At 41.2% G+C, this 18,140-nt stretch overlaps 1 long non-coding RNA gene across 3 annotated transcripts in view; it reads right to left on the bottom strand.

Annotated features, from left to right (window-relative positions):
- Window positions 1–8,241: 8,241 nt before the first annotated feature.
- Window positions 8,242–18,140, bottom strand: part of LOC112961777 — a 31,256-nt gene continuing 21,357 nt past the window's right edge. For 2 of the 3 annotated variants that reach the window (XR_003252109.1, XR_003252111.1), the window contains exons 5-6: window positions 13,568–13,660; window positions 12,264–12,452 (exon numbers count right to left, since the gene is read on the bottom strand). This is a non-coding gene — a long non-coding RNA (uncharacterized LOC112961777). Of the gene's footprint in view, window positions 8,815–12,263; window positions 12,453–13,567; window positions 13,661–18,140 lie in introns of those variants that run through there. The other variant, XR_003252110.1, reaches the window with a different exon arrangement.

Below are 18,140 nucleotides of genomic sequence, written 5' to 3'. Positions count from 1 at the left end.
GACCTCTCTTGGAGACGTAACTCCTGAAAGTCTGGACTGATGAGGTCCTGAATAGGCAACCACAAAACAAACTGCATTTCATTAGAACATTGTCAGATCAAATTGTCTCCGAAGAATATTTCAAGTTTAATAAAATGGTGATTCCTTAAAAAAAAAAAAAAAAATTATCCAATTTTTACCCCCCTTCTCCCCCCCCCCAACAGCTCTAATAACTATGTGCCTGACGCTGGTTCTAAAATAGAAGCTTTGTGTATCAACTGCTGAGCTTCAGTTGTGTTGAAAACCAGCCATTTACTCAGTTTTGCATATCAGAATTTTTCTAGTGCCTCATATAAATTTAGTTCTCACTCTATCACTGCTTAATTTTCTTAATAGTCTCTTATGATGGATTTGCCAATGAAATTACAGTTAAGAACTTCAGAGCAGCTTTTGTCGCTATTTTTCTAAAACACTTGAGAACTTTTGGAGATCCTGTGATGTAGTAAAGTTAAAGAGTACAGCTGATTTATGAGGCAAATTATCAACAATAAAAGAAATAGATGCATTTGATTTTCTAATAGCCTGATTTTTATTAATCATTCCTAATCTAGATATCTGACTTAAATCCTTGTCCTGAATGTTCTCCATGTCAACAAGGCAGTAAGTGTTAAAATGTGTTAGATCTCCTGTATAACCAAGCACAGGACCCAAAGATGCAGTAACTATACCAAGAAGGAAGGCAACTGACACTTTCACTCCTCACTTCTGGGACTCTGAGCACATGAGACAGCCCCAATTTATCAAGTTCAGAATATCTACTGATGTTCTTGGTCACTATATTATGCCACCCCTTTAATAAACTTAAACTTCAACCATTTTGGAGGCAGTTAATGGTTGAGTCAATCTCCACTGAAGCTAGGACTATTGCTGTATATTTCTTATAGCCTTTGGCTGTAGGAACAGCTTGGGAGGAAGTCGCTGTACAGACAGACTGCAATTCCCCAACATTCAATAGCTCTTTTGCTTCAACAGGCAAAAGAAAGTGACAATAAAGGGGCTGAGGACCTTCAGGAATTAGAGACAGAAATCCCCTTTGTACAGAAAATACCCTCTGAAGTTGTCTGTGATCTGGAAGGAAAAGCTTCATTGCTTGTGTCACAAGTACTCAAATGCATTTGTGATTTGTTGAGATGTCTCTTGAGCTTTGAAATTACAAATAACTAGATCTCACAATTAGCAAAGACAGTAGCAGCTCACCTACAACCGAGTGTTTTACAGCACACATCAGCTAAAACTATTTTTAGATCAAATTAAAAGCGCACTGAAAGCCTGAAGCTGACCAGAAACATAATGCAATGGAAAACTCACATGGATACCTGTTCCAAAATGATTCCTAGCTCAATTGGCAGATCAAAGAGTATCAGCTACCACCGATAAGCTCAGATAAGCCCCTGAAATCCCAGATGCTTTGCAGATCCCAAACCTCCTGACACGAGAGGTTCACTTATCACAGTTTCTTTTGGACTTCCTGAAATTAACTGATGAAATTTCACAGCATGTAAAAGGGGATAGTTTGGGAATGAGTTTTGTATTCCTGTTCCCCAGACCTGTACATTCCCCCTCACAGGCCCGTCTCCCGAGTGGTCTGTTAAGTAAATCAAAGAGTAAATTGATTGGCTTGTCTTATTTTGATTTCCCCAAGAATTAGCGAAACGACAGCTAGAATATATACAGACATGGATAGCTAGGATGAGTAAAATTTATTTGCGAAGTAATTTCTGTACATGTCCCTCTGTGTCACATACACATACACTATTTCTTTGTTGATGACAAGGCTGGCCAGGGTTCTGACCAGCCATGTTGCTGCTATTGACATGACAAATCCCTTTCACAACTCAGAAGCACCTTAAATAAATTCTCCAAAGAAACTGGCAGACATTCTGTTCCTTGCCCTGTCAGTCATGCTGAAGGCTTATTGGAATTTAAGCAGGGGCATTCTGGAATGGAAAAATCTTGCTTGATGGGGAATAAGTCAAGACTGTAAAGTGTATTTAATTCTTTCTCTTTTCTCCTTCAATTTTAATTAGGATTAAAATGTCTCTGGCAGATATTTTGGGATTACTTTCATTTTCATACATAATGTAAGAGTTTAGCTGCTTCACATTATCCTAAACAATACTGGAGAATTAACTACTGGAAACAAAACTGTTGGAAGGCAAAGATGATCCAACAGAAAAAAAACAAATCATGGCTCTGTTTATTCCCCCCCCGCCAAACATATGTATACCAAATACTTGGGGAGAGCAGTGGATGTTGTCTACCTAGACTTCAGCAAGGCTTTTGACACTGTCTCCCATAGCATCCTCATAGACAAGCTCAGGAAGTGTGGGTTAGATGAGTGGACAGTGAGGTGGATTGAGAACTGGCTGAATGGCAGAGCTCAGAGGGTTGTGATCAGCGGTGCAGTCTAGTTGGAGGCCTGTAGCTAGCGGTGTCCCCCAGGGGTCAGTACTGGGTCCAGTCTTGTTCTTCTTCATCAATGACCTGGATGAAGGCACAGAGTGCACCCTCAGCAAGTTTGCTGATGATACAAAACTGGGAGGAGTGGCGGATACACCAGAGGGCTGTGCTGCCATTCAGAGAGACCTGGACAGGCTGGAGAGGTGGGCGGAGAGGAACCTCATGAAGTTCAACAAAGGCAAGTGCAGGGTCCTGCACCTGGGGAGGAATAACCCCAGGCACCAGTAGAGGTTGGGGGTTGACCTGCTGGAAAGCAGCTCTGCTGAGAAGGACCTGGGAGTGCTGGTGGACACCAAGTTAAGCATGAGGCAGCAATGTGGCCTTGTGGCCAAGAAGGCCAATGGTATCCTGGGCTGCATCAGGAAGAGTGTTGCCAACAGGTCGAGGGAGGTGATTCTCCCCCTCTACTCAGCCCTGGTGAGGCCACATCTGGAGTACTGCGTCCAGTTCTGGGCTCCCCAGTACAAGAGGGATGTGGCACTGCTGGAGCAAGTCCAGCGAAGGGCTACAAAGATGATTAGGGGACTGGAGCATCTCTCTTATGAGGAAAGGCTGAGAGAGCTGGGCCTGTTTAGCCTGGAGAAGAGAAGGCTGAGAGGAGATCTTATCAATGTGTACAAGTATCTGAAGGGAGGGTGTCAAGAGGATGGGACCAGACTCTTTCCAGTGGTGCCGAGCGACAGGACGTGAGGCAATGGGCACAAACTGAAACAGACAATTCCATCTGAACATGAGGAAAACCTTTTTCACTGTGAGGGTGACAGAGCACTGGAACAGGTTGCCCAGAGAGGTTGTGGAGTCTCCTTCTCTGGAGATATTCAAAACGCGCCTGGATGCAATCCTGTGCAATGTGCTCTAGGTGACCCTGCTTGAGCAGGGAGGTTGGACTAGATGATCTCCAGAGGTCCCTTCCAACCTCAGCGATTCTGTGATTCTGTGAAAAGTCTGTGCTAAACGTAGGGCTATGATGAAATCTGTTAAGCAGCAGAAAGGAAAGGAAAAGCTTAGAAGCAACAGTCTACTGTTGCGTATGGGGATAAAGAAGAACTTAATTATAAACTCGTGGGAATACCACTTCATTTTAGATAGTCTCCATGGCTGGGTGTAACTGCCCTATGTTGACAGCACCTTAAATTAACTCCAGAAGAGCACAAGTCTGTAAGTGACATTAATATTAATCTGAAGGAGCTTTTAACCTGCCACACGTTGCACAAAGAGTGCATGGTAGGACTGGTTCTCATGCTGGACCCTACACTAATGATGAAGCTGTCCTCCAGACCAGACTTGTGTGCTGGGCAAATTGCATGCCTGGCTGAATCCATGCTTGCACAGTGCCCTTCCAAAGCACAGGTGACTCCATATACCCTAGATGGCTAGCAAGCTGGTAAATGATGCATCATGCCCAGAAAGACCATCTACAGGTAGCTCAGAGGCACAACAGTCACTAAGCAATGTAAATAAGCTTTCTGGCCACCAACAAAGCTGGAAATTCAGTTAAAAAATCATTTTAAAGCTTGGCAAAATGCATGGGACAATCGCATATTACTGATGTGCTACATGGGTAAACCACATATAACCCACATGCATTCAGACACCCCATACACAGACTGACATTTTCAGCATGAGTGTGCTCAAGAAGTTTGGTAGGCAGGACTCAATCAAGGGATGGGAGCTGTGTTGAGCCTAGTGGGTCCCTTATCACAGGAATGTTGCTGGTGGATTTCAGAGGGATAAATGTCTAGAGGAAATCAGCATAATGAAGGCTATAAAGCAGCATGGCCAGAGATAACTCTTTGGTCCTCTCAAAAACAGAGACGACTCCAAAGATATTTAAGACAACTTCATACTTGAGGGTAACCAATAAGCTTGTTTGTCAAGACAAAGCCAGGCACAACAGGCTTGCAGCATCTGATGCTGTGCTTCGCTGGAGGATACTAAACCACATGGAGAAATGAATCTACTCCAATATGTCAACTTCCATATTCCTCTAGATTTATCATTTTAACAATAGTGAAATTTACTTTGACTTTTCAAAGCATGATGTTGAGAATTTGTCATGATGACTGATGATGCTTCTGTTGATTTCGTGAGAAATTTTGCATTTAAAAAGCATATTATGTTCTTTTATGCCAACACTGGGGCTGTATGTTTACCCATACAGCTACAACATGCACCTTGAGTGGAATCTTTGTGCTATGAGGAACATCTTAGAGTAAACAGAAGGACAGATGGAAGCTTCAGTGTTTGTCTTCCCAGATGAAAAGGAGAAAGCTTTTTATTGATAAAATTTCTACTACAAGAATGTGCAGCATATCCTAATACTATTGAATACTAAAAATCAGCTTACCTTTATGCAGTAAGATTTTGTTCCTTGACAAAAAATCCTCTCATCCACTTTTTAATTTCAGTAAAATAACATTAAAACAGTTTTCAGCTGCGGAAGTCAGTTTTAAGAATGCTGCACAGGACTTAGAAGGTGGAGACTGAACAGAGAAGATGAGATTGAGAGACAGTGGAGGAAAGTGTCAGAAATACAAGAGAGTAGAACCTAGTCACTGCAAAAAGATGAGTAATAATTAATATTTATACAGCTCAAGGTGGATTCCCTTGGACGTTCACTTACTTGTAAACTAACCTGTTAAACAGGAACTTAGAAGAGACACTGCTGCTCTCATTTGTACCCCCAAAATCCCAATACAACTACGTAACTCCTCTTTGGTCACACTCTACAGCTGATGCTGACAAAAGCTCAAGCACTGAAAAACACAAGCAAGATGCTCTTTCATCTCCCAAGACAGGTGTTCACCATAGGTGTTTATCTACAATATGTCCCCTGTAAAAATCTCATTAACCCAAAATATAGCAGGAGAGGTCTGTTTGGAAGCTTGGCTGTTTTCCTCAGGATGGCCAATTTCCAGATGTGAGCGTGTGTACTTAAAAATATCAAATTGATTGCATCATCAGCATGAACTGGCTATTTCCCATGTTCAGCTCTGATGTCGTCAGGTCCTTTTCTTAACTGATGAAGGTAGCACAAACACAGACCTGGAGAAAAGCAGCTTACCAACAGGCTGCTGAAGAGAGGGGCTAATAAACCAACAGAGTCTCTCAAGAAGCATTTGCCATCAAGCCCTGGCTCCCCAGTGGTCCTTCTCTTTGCTACAGCTTTTTATATCCCATGTTTCTGCAAGATGAAATAAGTTAAATCAGTTTGACTTAAAGCTCTTTTTTAGTCTACCATCTCACTTCTTTAATTTACCTTAAAATAAAAATAGCTAATAATCACATGCTAGAACTCTTTTAGCCATTGTTCTTAGTACACTTTAACAGAAGTGCGAAGCTGTAATAATCTGCATTTTATAAACAGAGAACCACTATTCAGAGAGGTCAAGGCCTAAATATCTAATGGCTCCAGGCTTTTTAGTGCCTAATGAAAGATGCTAATGGCTCAGAGGTTTGAACAGCTGGCACAGAAGGGCATTCAGCGAACCATAGCCAACCTTCCTAACCCCAGAGCATCGTTCTAGTTACTCAGTCACATTGTCTCCAAAAATTAACTGGCTTTTTTTTTCCCCCTCTGCCAGCAGTCTTGACTTCTGCCTCACCAAGTCATTATTCACTCCAATTTCCACTGCAAATTCAAGACAGTATTGACTTTTTTCTTATTAGTAGTACAGAAAAATTAGGGCAAAGACACAGACTACCTGAAATCCTTAATAGACTATTAAAGTCAGCAGGCATGCCATGGAAATTTTCAGATTATTTAACCTCCTTTGTAAACCAAAGGTTAATATATGACCCAAACAATCACAGTCTGTGAACTTTCACAGACAGCCTGAAGGCAGCTATAGAAGGTAGGATACAGCAACAATTTCAGATGAGCAGCAGGCAGTCAAGCACTGTCTGTCAGGATAAAGCTCCTGTTAGTTCATTAGCGTGGAGAGAGAATGAAATAATAGGAATGCACAATCACATATAGTCAGCTTTTTACAGTGCATTTGAGCTAAGGTATTTTCCTCTTAGGCATGGTGTCAAATTGCTAAAACAAATCTTTTCTTAGTTCTTGTTCTTGGGGGGGGGGAGGGGAAATAAGTTTTCCCTGTTAAACATCAGCAGATCTGCACGGAGAACAGGCCTAAGGACTGTCAACGGGGAGTGTCTGGGTTTTCATTTACCTCTGCTCTGCCCAGAGCTTCCGAAATAATCAAACACAACGATGACTCAGGAAGGGAAGGGCAGAGCAAGCAATGGAAGAGTGGAACAAGGGGAAGGAAGGGAAGAACCACTTCAGACAACTTCAGTAAGCAGTTCTGGTGCAGTATTACAGCTTATTTGCCTCAAAGCCTTTGAAGGGCTTTCTAGCAAACACATTGCATCATTTACTTAATAGTGAAATAAAGTTACACCAAAAAAAAACCCAAAACACTTTAGAGTCATATGAACCTGAACATGCATAAACAAAGTCAATAATAGAGTGATTCCTTCCAAACAAAATTAGATGTCTTTTTATCCTCTGTGTGCTATGCAACCTGCTAGTCTGGTTACAGTGCAACTCTGCAAGGCAAAGAATGGGTTTCTGAACTTGTCCTAGCAAAGCGAATGCTCCGCTGGAAATCTAACAAAGGTGAATTACATTGAGAAAGTGCTGGCTAACTCATTTTAGAGGTCTAGCACTGACAAACAGTGCACGTGTTGACACATACTAAACTAGATGAGGTAAACTTTCCTTACTGGCTCAGGTGACTCAATCTGAAGAGCACAATGTGGGGAAAGAAAGAGATTTAATTAAGCTGGTTTATTTAGAGAAAAGGATGGCTATCTTTGGGGGGCAGGGGAGGGCACTAACTTCCTCTTGCTTGCTTGTCCTCTTCAGAGACAGGATTCAAAAACCTGAGAGGGAGGTGTTCCAATGAAAGCCTGCCATAGATGTACCTGGAGATGCAGTTAGTGATCCAGAAAAGGGAGATGGGAACACCTGCCAAACCAGTCAGCAATCCCAGACCGACAATCCCATTTCACTAGAAATAATTCTACCGAATTAAGCTAAATTTCTGAAAGATCGAAGGATATATATACACATACACTTTTGTTTTTCTTCCTCCTCCTCTTCCTCAAAAAAAAAAAAAAAAAAAAGAGTCCAGTTAGGAGATAGTTTCATCTCACTGCATTCTGTCTCTAATGGGGTCTTTTATAATAATCAATAATCATCTTCCTCAGAGCATGACATCAACAACATACTGTGATTCACTCTCTTGTGATCAGACCACAGACTATTCAGTGAGACTTCTTTTCTTCCCATTACTTTCACACCTGGCACAACAGCTATAGCTAATAAATAAATAATAGTTAATCACATATCCCTTTGATATACTAATAAGCCAAAATACTGCTTGCTTGCTTAAATGGTCTTCAACATGAGAGTACCTGGCTCCGCTAAAGAACTAAAAGGGTTGTTCTTGCAGCAACACTAGCCAACAAAATAATGATGAATTCTTTAGAATTACACAATATAAATTTTTACTATTTACTGCCAGGTATTTCTGAATAATTAGATCTTTATTTTTGCAGTCCAGAAAAGTCAAGTCAGAGTAGCATCATTGCATACAAATGCCTACTTACAGCACATAAAGCTGCAACTTACGTGATCAGTTTAGAATATCATTAGAAAAGGGAGCCATGGGCCACATCCTGCTATCAGCCATAGTGGTTAAAACTTGCAGTGGACTTGAATGGAACTTCTCCAGATTTACACAAGATTAATACAGGCAGAACATGGCCCATTTTCTTGATGTCATTTCCATACAGTGAAATTAATTTGAAGGAGAAGTTCAGGTAAGTGTCATGCATAGCAAATTGTATTTTTATTTCTTCCATTAAGAAAGATGCTATAAGAAAACAGTCCAGTTTTATGTACTATACTGCTCTGGGTGAAATAAATAATTTAACAGCGGGGAARTTGTATAAAGAACAAGAATAAAATACAGATGTATATTCAGACAAGTGTTTCAAGAGGATCCATTAGCATAGTCTATGGAGACAGCTTGCTCTTACAGTCCATATGTCCAGCAGAACTTGATGGATGACTTCCGAGGGCTGTTTTTCTTAGCTTTTGAAAAACCCTTGATGCTAATAGCCTTCCACTGGATACACAGGGATTCCCCACAACAACTGAAAAAGGTTGAACGCCTTGAGTTTAAATGAACTGAAGTAGGAGTTGGGAGAGATGGGCTGAGTTCCCAGCTCTGCCACACAACTGTGTTATCTTGACCAAGTAACCTCTTATTTCTGGTTCCCCATCCATCTTGTCTGTCAAAACTGGAAGGGGAAAGAGAAAATAGTTCTTTATCACTGTGGGTTCTGTTCCTGTTGACATTTGCGGGCCTTCATTAGACAGCTGAAGCTTACCCTGGGTGTTTGCAGTGCAAGAGCAGTAGGGAACAGTTGAGAAGAAGGATCTGTGAGGATGCTCGTGTTTGCATTTGGGAAAGGTCGGTGTCCATACAGAGCCTGCCCCTGGAAGTCTATGTTATGTCCTTGTGTAGGTAATACAAAGAGAGGTGTGCAAAAGACTCGCTGAAGCCAAACAGGAAAGGGAGGGGGATAACTGGCACCAAGGTTTCTCTTTCAAATCCTAGTTTTTGATTGCAATATACTAATGTTCTCAATTTGCATGCAAGCAAGTGAATTGCAGCCATTCACCACAGCCTAAGTAATACCTGCTTTCCATCAAGGAAGTGCTAGGGATCTCTGACTTTTCAGGTTTCCTCTGCTCTGTACATGGTAATAGGCCTCCCCAAGCCCACCCCATTTGTTTACTTCCCTACTGACTGCCTTTCCTCCAAAAGAGGACACATGCTGGTCTACCTCTCATTCTGAATTTCTTTGTAATGGACACCTGGACAACAAACAGCCTATTTACTGCCTCAGCTGAAAATTGAGAATTTCTTAAACCTGATATGCTTGCTTGGTTGCTAAAAGTTGCTTGGTAAAGTTACCTGGATGACCACTCGGAGATTTGCATCTTCTCAGTTTCAGTAATAAAAATTCAGTACCTATTAACAGGGTACTGTTAATAGGTTAAAAAAAAAAAAAAAAAAAAAAAAAAGCAACTACAGAACATACTCAAGGTTAGCAGGGTAGCTGTATGGTTATGTAAGTTGGTAACATGCTCATATGCTATACTGCATTGTATAGTATGTAATGTATCAACTGTGCCTCTAAGCAATTCAATCCTAACTCATTTAACAGCAGGCCTTGGCTGTCCTCATTGGCTAATACCATTGCTGGCCGATTTTTAGCATTTCACAATAGTTTCAGCCATCTCAGACTGTGATATAACTATGATAGATGCCCAAGGCCTGGAAGCATGCATACTAGATGGAGAAGTGGTTTAGTTTTCAACCTTTGGTCTCTTTTGATGGAATACTAATAAAAATGCCACAATACAGGCTTTGCTTGTGATTCTTTTACTATGGAAATTTGCCTGCTGACAGCTTTATTAAGAATACCATGAGTTTTCTTTACAGCCCAGATCAACACCAAGATGAAGCAAGGGCTTAAAAGGCAAAGAAGGTGCTTAAAAACAGAAAGCCATTTTCTTACCTGGTTACATATTCAGTCTGATTTAGACCCTTAAAAATGGGAAGTAATTAGTCCTGAATTCTTTTGCACAATTTCAGGGAATGAAAGAAGTGGTAAATTTATTATTTAAATTCAAGGCAGCAGAACACCATAGATGAAAGGTTCAGAAGTAGTATTGTAAGGAGCAGGTAAGCTATTTGTCTAGAAGGGTCTAGAATATACATTGTAGAGAGATCCCTAGAAAAGCATAGAATTGAGCAATTTTCCCATGATTTAGCTTTTGCTGGGTTTCTACACAATGAACAAGACAATCAAATCCAACTAGATGAAGATACAAAGTTATTTTTATTCCTGCACCTGGGTCTCCTGAAATATCAGAATTATAATTCTTTCATACTGCATCTCTGCTTGGTTTTTGGTGAAGTTATTCTCTCATGGGATAACTGCCTTCTTTTCTGCAGTGAACATCACAATTGTTCCGCTGCTTGGCTTTGTTCTATTACTACTGGCAAAATTTAAAGCAAACATTTTTCTTTAAGAACAAAAAAAATTATGAATAAGTCTTTGAAATATGTGATTATTTGATATTTCATTTTCAGTATCAACCATTTATAATGTATTATGCCATTATCTATATAGCTTAAAAAATGATACTGTAGCTTTCTTCTCTCCACACAGCTTGTGCAAAAAGAAAGAAAAATACAAACATTTCTAGCTTCAGGGTAAAACAATTGAAATATATACTTCATAGCACATTTTAAGGAATAAAGATAATAAAAACAGTTTCCACATTGTCGAATCATTTTCCCCCATCCCAATGGTGCGGGGGCTTTTCTGGATGATAGATTTGAGAACACAGCTCTGCAGCATTAGATCAGCCTCTAAGAGGTGAAATAAGCAGAGTCTCATCTATAGCTGTCACTGCTCATTGACAAGTGGATTTAGCTAATGGTCTCATGACTCCAAATTTATAAAACTGGATTAAAACCAACTATTATAAATTAAGACGTGACAAGCAAGTAAAGAGTTAACAGGATTAAAGTTTGCCAACTGATACGTTCAAGGCCATGGAATAGAAGAGTTAACAGGATTAAAGAAGTCTGCCACCTGATAAGGCCATGGAATAGAAACTGCACAGACCCCCAGGGAGGGAAGAAACGATATGGGGGTATTCTGGTCTTGCCTCATTAGCAGGGACTTCCAAGCAGAAGAGCAAACAGTCCTGTGATTGTAAAACTTGCAAAGGTCAGCAAAAGCAGTGTTTGCCCAGAGCCCCAGGCATATAAAAAGAAACTTGGCAGCTAAGAGTTTGAGCAGGGGACAGGAACATGACCTGACCATCCTCTCCAGCTGGACCATGAGTATTCCCACCCTCTTCCCCTTTTCCTGGGACGCTGGGTTAAGGTGACTCCTCGAGGAGGAGAGTCCTTTCACTAAGAGAGTGAACAAGGTAGCTTTCAAGTTGGAATAAGCAGTGTTTCCAATTAATAGTGCAGTAGCAGACGGTTTGGGGTTATCTTTTCTAAATTAGTAATCACATTATTTTAAATGGGTGTTACTAATTCAAGAGCTTGCGTGAGAAAATAAACATATATTTATTACATTCATGTCTCAGAAGTTATCATACCTTCATAGCATGACAGACAGCCATGGCTTTCTCTAACTGCTGCAAGGTTATTTATTTTAGTCAACACGTGTAGTTACCACTATGTTCTGAACCTGAAGAGCTCAGGAAGATCCAGTTTGCCCAGAGCCGTACAAAGCCTGCACTGGTGATGCTGCTGCAGGCCACTCTAGGGGGTCCTAGCCAAAAATCTTGGATCTGTTTGAGAAATAACCTTGACATTTCCTAAAACAGATCCCCAAACTGTGGAATCAGCATGGCCAGACCTGGGAGTAACCACCCTCCAAGAGGTATCAATAGATCTCACTCATTCTTTTTAAGGTTGCTAGAGCAGAGTCAAAGTCCAGTAGAGGTGCATTTTAACATCCAAGTAAAATTACATTTTGTTTATTGTAGTTTTGAAAAAAAAATCAAAAGCATTTACAATAACGTTTTTTCTAAGCACCCTTGCACTGCAAGGGACTTATTCATTGTATAGATTTCTCATTATTTTTACTGTTAATGCTCCAGGACAAACACTGTATAAATGTTTATCATCTGTTTATTAAAGGACATTTCTATAAGATGATGCAGCTGTGCTCTGTTTAACAATTAGTTAATGTTTCACTCTTACATGCCGTTTGAATTAGGCTGCTGAAAAGTTGCAATAAATTCTTAAGCCACAAGTGGTCATAAAACTGTTTATACACACCTAGCCTATTCTACTGTTCCTCGTCCTCTAAACCATTCAGCTCATATTTCCTGAACCCTAGGAAAAGAAAATGTTTGTTAGTGCTAAAGTATGCCCAATGGATGCATGTCATTTAAGCTTTAACATATTCYAACCTATTACAGAGGCAACATATTTTTCTATTTCTAATGGGCTCAAAGTGAATCTCAAAAGGATTTAACTCACCAGAGGCATCTGAATTAAAACATTGGAAGTGTAGTAAAAGACTGAACTGGCACTATGGCTCACATAAATCCTGGATAACAATATGGCAAAACTCCTCTATTTGAGACAGGAATAGATAACGAGAACATTATGAAAGGTTCCCTTGTATGTCTTCAAGCTGTCACTGAAGATGATTCCCAATTAGGATAAAAAGCCAAAATTTAATTAAAATTGAAACTCAATCCAAGTGTCCTGTTTACTTTTAGCTGCAAAGGTTTTTCCACAACAAAGATAAACATGCTCCTAAACATTACTGAAAACTGCTTTAAAATTTATAAATGGAAGGTGAGAATAAGCAGATATACTCAGAAGCCTGTTACAGATTTACTGCTATATTTTAATGCTATAAATGAATGATATGGTATTCAGGCCATGCAAGGGTGGTTTGCAACTCAGTACATTGTATTTTAATCAGTAAATAATCATGAACAGAGAAGGAATCAGAACAGAGAAGGACACACATGTCAGGGTCTGGGTGGTTCCTAACAGGACCACAACATTGAAGTATATGCTGGCGCAAATCAGGCAGGGGAATGTGACAAAGGGATCTTTCAAAAAACTGTGGTACTTTTAAAACACAGTCTGAAAAAATATTCGTTTTTAAATCACTCCAAGCTTTACAAGAGCTGTTTCCTGCACAGGGTATTTAAGAAGCATTCCCCAGCTCTGTTGCCACATGGGACGGAGCAGCCCTGGCACACACCTGCAGGCACAGAGCACCAGCGGCAGCTGCGGTTCCACCGCGTCCGTCCCAGTGCAGCCCCCAGCGACGTGTCCATAGGGCCAGCCAGCCCCATGACCAGTTCGGGGGCAGAGACACCAACCACCTCCTATAAAAGCTCTGTTAGGCCTGGTCTTGAGACTAAAGCAGTGAGTTACAGGCCAGAGCACCAATAACACTATCACGGCAGCACAATATGAGAACTCACCTGCCATTTTGAGGTGAGGCTTTGATTTTTAGAGAGAAGAATGTTTGTTTCCTGATAAGTTTAGCTTCCTGTGTCAAGCAGGTTTATTTTGAGCTGTTGGGAGGAAGAAAGAAAAAAAATTTTAAAGCCTTCTTTGTTTTCCTTTACTAGGCTGTGTCAATTTAAGTAACATCCCATATACAGGCTATTTCCAAAGTAAGGATCAACTCAAGGAATAAACTATTTGTTGGTAAAATAATTCTCTTTGACCACTACATGTATTTTGTGCTGTATCCATCTGTGTCTTCACAAACACTTATGCACCAAGAATGCCTTGCCTCACTGATGTGGAATAGAATAAAGTACTGTGGGAAAGAGGGAGATTGCCTGTGCATCCGGGCACAGCCTAGGGTATGACATCCCTTGAACAAGAACGCGCTGTCCCAGAGCGAACGGCTTCACTTGAGGGGCCCCCACAGCAATCTCCCCGAATGGTGCTCTGCTCCTTTCATTCAACCCAAATCATCTGAAATTGATAGCACTGCCTCTCCTAGCAGCGTTGCCATGGCAGCCCAGGGCTCTGCACAGGCATAAGCCTGCCCGCAAAGACAGGGAAACCTGTCCGCCAGCAGCATGGAGCAGCGGCTGCCGCAGCAGCTGGGCTCACACACCCCAGCGTCGCCTCGCGCAGAAACACCCGGGCTCTTGCAAAAGATGCTTCACCTCTCTGAACATGGCACAGGTCGCGCCAAGCCTTAGCTAGCCCCCGCGCACGGCCGGCTCCTGCAGGCACTGGGCCACCCATCCACCCCCGCAGCAGAATCAGCTCAGACGCAAGCAGCGGGCTGGAGGCACTGCCAACAATGGAGAAAACCCGCCGCCTTGCTAGCGCTACCAAACGAGGGATGGGAGGACTGAMCAGGACTCCCAGGCGCTGCCGGGGCAGATGAGTAATTCTCAACTGTTATTCCCGGGCCCTCCCACGTAAAGAGGCAGCAAAGCTGCTACAGAGAGGCTCCATCTGCTCCTGGTGGGGAGCACAAACAGAAATAACACCGCATGGCCAAGGCTGTCCAAGGCAGCTGTTCAAGCTAAAAGAACCCTAATATTACAGTATTTGGCAATCTGCACATAATATTTAAACAGAAGATGATCCTAAGAGTTTCTAAATTTAGTTTATAAGCTAATGCAAACATTAACATTTTATTTGTAAATATACAGGGGAAAAGCTATTGCAGCACTTGGGGGGTTGGGGAAGCTCTGCTCGATATCACTGCACAGTAGCATTTGATTGAAATGGATCCATGTATTTGTAGACACCAAGACTGACCCAAGTAGGCAGCAGAGGGCATTTCTCTCACACACTTCAGGTTCAGCCTGATCACCCTGTAACCAACTTGCTCAGGTTGTTCTGAGTAGAGTTGCAAGAACCCTAGGCAATGGCTGAAAATTTATAACCAGCTTTGTTAATCTGAGTTTCTGAACCAGAGGAAAACAATAGCATTCAAGTATTGTTTCCTCTGAACCACATTTACTTAGCTGCTGATGAGCAAGGAGAGGGGAAAAAAAATATCTATCAGGCTCTTCTGACTTCTATTAGTTTATTTGCTAATTGCAACTACCAGGAAGAGTTGTGCAAGCAATCATTCAAGCCACTGGTTCCTCATAACTTCTTTGCTGTAATTGTGGTCTGTGGTTTGACTTATGATATGGATGTTCAGCCAATTAACTTAAAGGAAATGTTTTGCTTCCTTATATGATCAAAGCTCCACAGGCAAGAGTTGAGCCCCAACAGTCACTGTTCAATGGCTATTAAGCAGTCATCATTAGCTGTGCCTATTCTAGCAACTGAAGATGCCAACAAAATAGGATATTTCTCTCTGCTGTAGATTGTGCAAAATTTGTCCAGAAGTTTTGTCATGTTTTGACATCTTCCATGAAGTTTTACCCCAGAACTCCTACATCCATGGACAAACTACCAACAGATGAATTTAGGAGTGAAGTTTCACAAGCATATTTGGAGTATTGCATTTTATGGTGTATTTTTGGTTGGTGATGCACTGCATCAATACTGCGTTCCCTCACTGTTCCCCTTTGAGGTCTGCAATTTTCATTCTCCACTGTACTGACTAAAGATAGCAATATGGTTTCTTTTGTTCATTTTTTCTTCTTCCTAGAAATTACCAGTTGAATTGCAGTAATTCACCGTGTGAAATCCCTGCATATTTTTTTTTAAAAAAAAAAAAAAAGCACTGACCCCTCTAGGGCAAGAGCATTTGCTCAGCCACAATCAAGAGAAAGGATATGATGACACACTCAAGACCCGTAACTGAGCTACCTGTTTATACACTGACACACTGCAATTTAAAAATGCTTTGAGAGTAATTTTCACTACAGCAATGCAGCTGGTGAAAGGCAAGGATCAAGTCTATATTACAAGACCGCAAAGGAAACGTTCCCATTAATATTGAATACTAAACCTTCAGCTCCTTCCAAAACAACAACAAAAAACAAAACAAAAGCCCAACAGCAAAACAAAAAAATGTTGCCTGAATTAGGATCCCTAGGAGCTTTAGAAATGGAGCCAGTACTAATAGGACTAGCAGACATATCATCTACAGACATGAGAGTCGGAAAAGGAAGGCACATTTGGAAGGAAACCAGTAACTAATCATACCTCCCAATTTAGACAGAGCCTCTAAATGAATGCTTAAATGAGAAGACTCAACATGAACTTATGGAAGAAGCAGCTAAGCTGGCATTAGCATTAAGTGTTGAGATTACTTTCTGAAATTCTCTGACATGCAGAAGCAGCTCAGTTATGCCTTGAAGTAAAATACCCCAATCGCCCTCCAAACCACCTGCACAACCAAACCCAGAAGCTGAATGACAAGCAGGGGAAATCTCTGCTGCAAGACCACTTTGGCAACACAAATCTCTCCTCAGCTGAGGCAGATCCACAGACAGATGCAGGAGCAGAAACCCACAGCTCCCAAAAGCGCTGCTCACTATTTATTGCTGAACTGTTTATGCAGTTATAACACACAAGGGCTTAGCAGAGCACTTATAGCCACTTGAATGTCTTTATAAGTTAAGTAATCAGGTGTCATCAGAATGCAAACAAAGGAAATGACAGAAGCTCTTGCTAGGAATTTTGTGTTACCTTTACCTCCCTCTCAAACATTGAGCATCTTGAAAAATACTTGACAAGTTCTGATGTGATACAAAGCTTCTTCCTCCTGGGGATGCCATCAAAAAGATTAAAATCCAAAAGTAACCGTCCAATTTTATCTCTTTTAGATTATTAAAGCTGAGATCTATTTTTGGCCTCAGCTGATTATGTGAAAAGATACTTTCAGGAAGCTTTCAGTGTGAGCTGCTGCTCTATCTAAAATATTCAATAAAAGGTTGCTATTTTTATTTCTCTCAATCCCTTTCTTCACCTACAGCAATGGTTTAGCTAGATCTGAATGATCTTCCCAGGAATCATTCCACATTCACAAGCAGTCCTTTTCCAACAAGGCTGCCACATGCCCTTTGTTTCCTGGACGTATCCTCTTTTTCCACCCTTTTCCTCACAGAACTGCCCATTTTCTGCCCAGACAAATCCTGTGCAGGTAAGATATTAGTAAGTGTGGCCCAGTAAATCTCAGATTCCCACTTGGGACAGGACATTTTGCAAAGAAAGTCAGGTACAGGGGCAGGTTTGCCCAGGTACAGCAGGGAGGGGTGGCAGCAGCATCAGAAGCAGAGTCAGAGGAGCAGTAGCATGGGGAGGAGACCGTGGGGTGTCTGGGAGCGAGGGGGAATTTGGGGCAGAAGGGAGGGCCTGGGATGGCATTGCCCCTCACTGCACCCTGAGTACCCTACTCCTCCCCTGTGGGGAGAGCTACCCTAACATAGCAACTGTGCCCCTTCCCCACCATGGCTAAATACTGAATGTGTCAAGCCACTATCCAAGAGCCACTTCTCATTTCTAAAGCAGGATCTCATGAACAGGTAGCTAACAGTTCAGATAAGGTAAGTGACCAAACTAGATACTGCTATGTAAAGTGAAATCAGAAAGACAAAGATTTCTTGATTTTTTTTTTTATATAAAGCAAATAAAATGCTAATTTCAGTAGATAGGAAAGGACAAAATTATTCAAAAGGAACTAGAATAAACATATTTTGATATTTTCAAACAATGTCATAAGTTGAGGCACTTTTCTGCCTGTTTTTTTTTTTTTTTTTAAACAGCAAAGAAATGAAAATGAACACTTGCTTATTCAAAGCAAATATTTCTTCTTGCCCCTGGTACCTCTATGCAGCTGCACATGAAGCTTCACAATAGACTGTTACGATTCAAACTAGCCTCTCATTAACACACAAGTGGTAACTCCAGGACTGAGATCCTCTGCAGAGCTATTTAAATGAGAAGAAGCAAGCATTTCTTTATTTCCTTTCTCAGGAGCACCTCATTCAAATAGTAAGCAGGGCATGCCCAAAGATAATGTCCCCAATTACAAAGCATTTTACTTATATCAACAAATTCGCACTCAGAAAATTATCTGAGCCTACCAATGTACAAATTCTGCCTGATGTGATTTATAGA

The sequence above is a fragment of the Apteryx rowi genome, unplaced genomic scaffold (genome assembly GCF_003343035.1).
Source record: "Apteryx rowi isolate R43461 unplaced genomic scaffold, aptRow1 scaffold_138, whole genome shotgun sequence".
Taxonomy (NCBI): Eukaryota; Metazoa; Chordata; class Aves; order Apterygiformes; family Apterygidae; genus Apteryx; species Apteryx rowi.
Note: the sequence above shows the minus strand (reverse complement) of the source record. Positions and strands in the feature narration are given on the sequence as shown.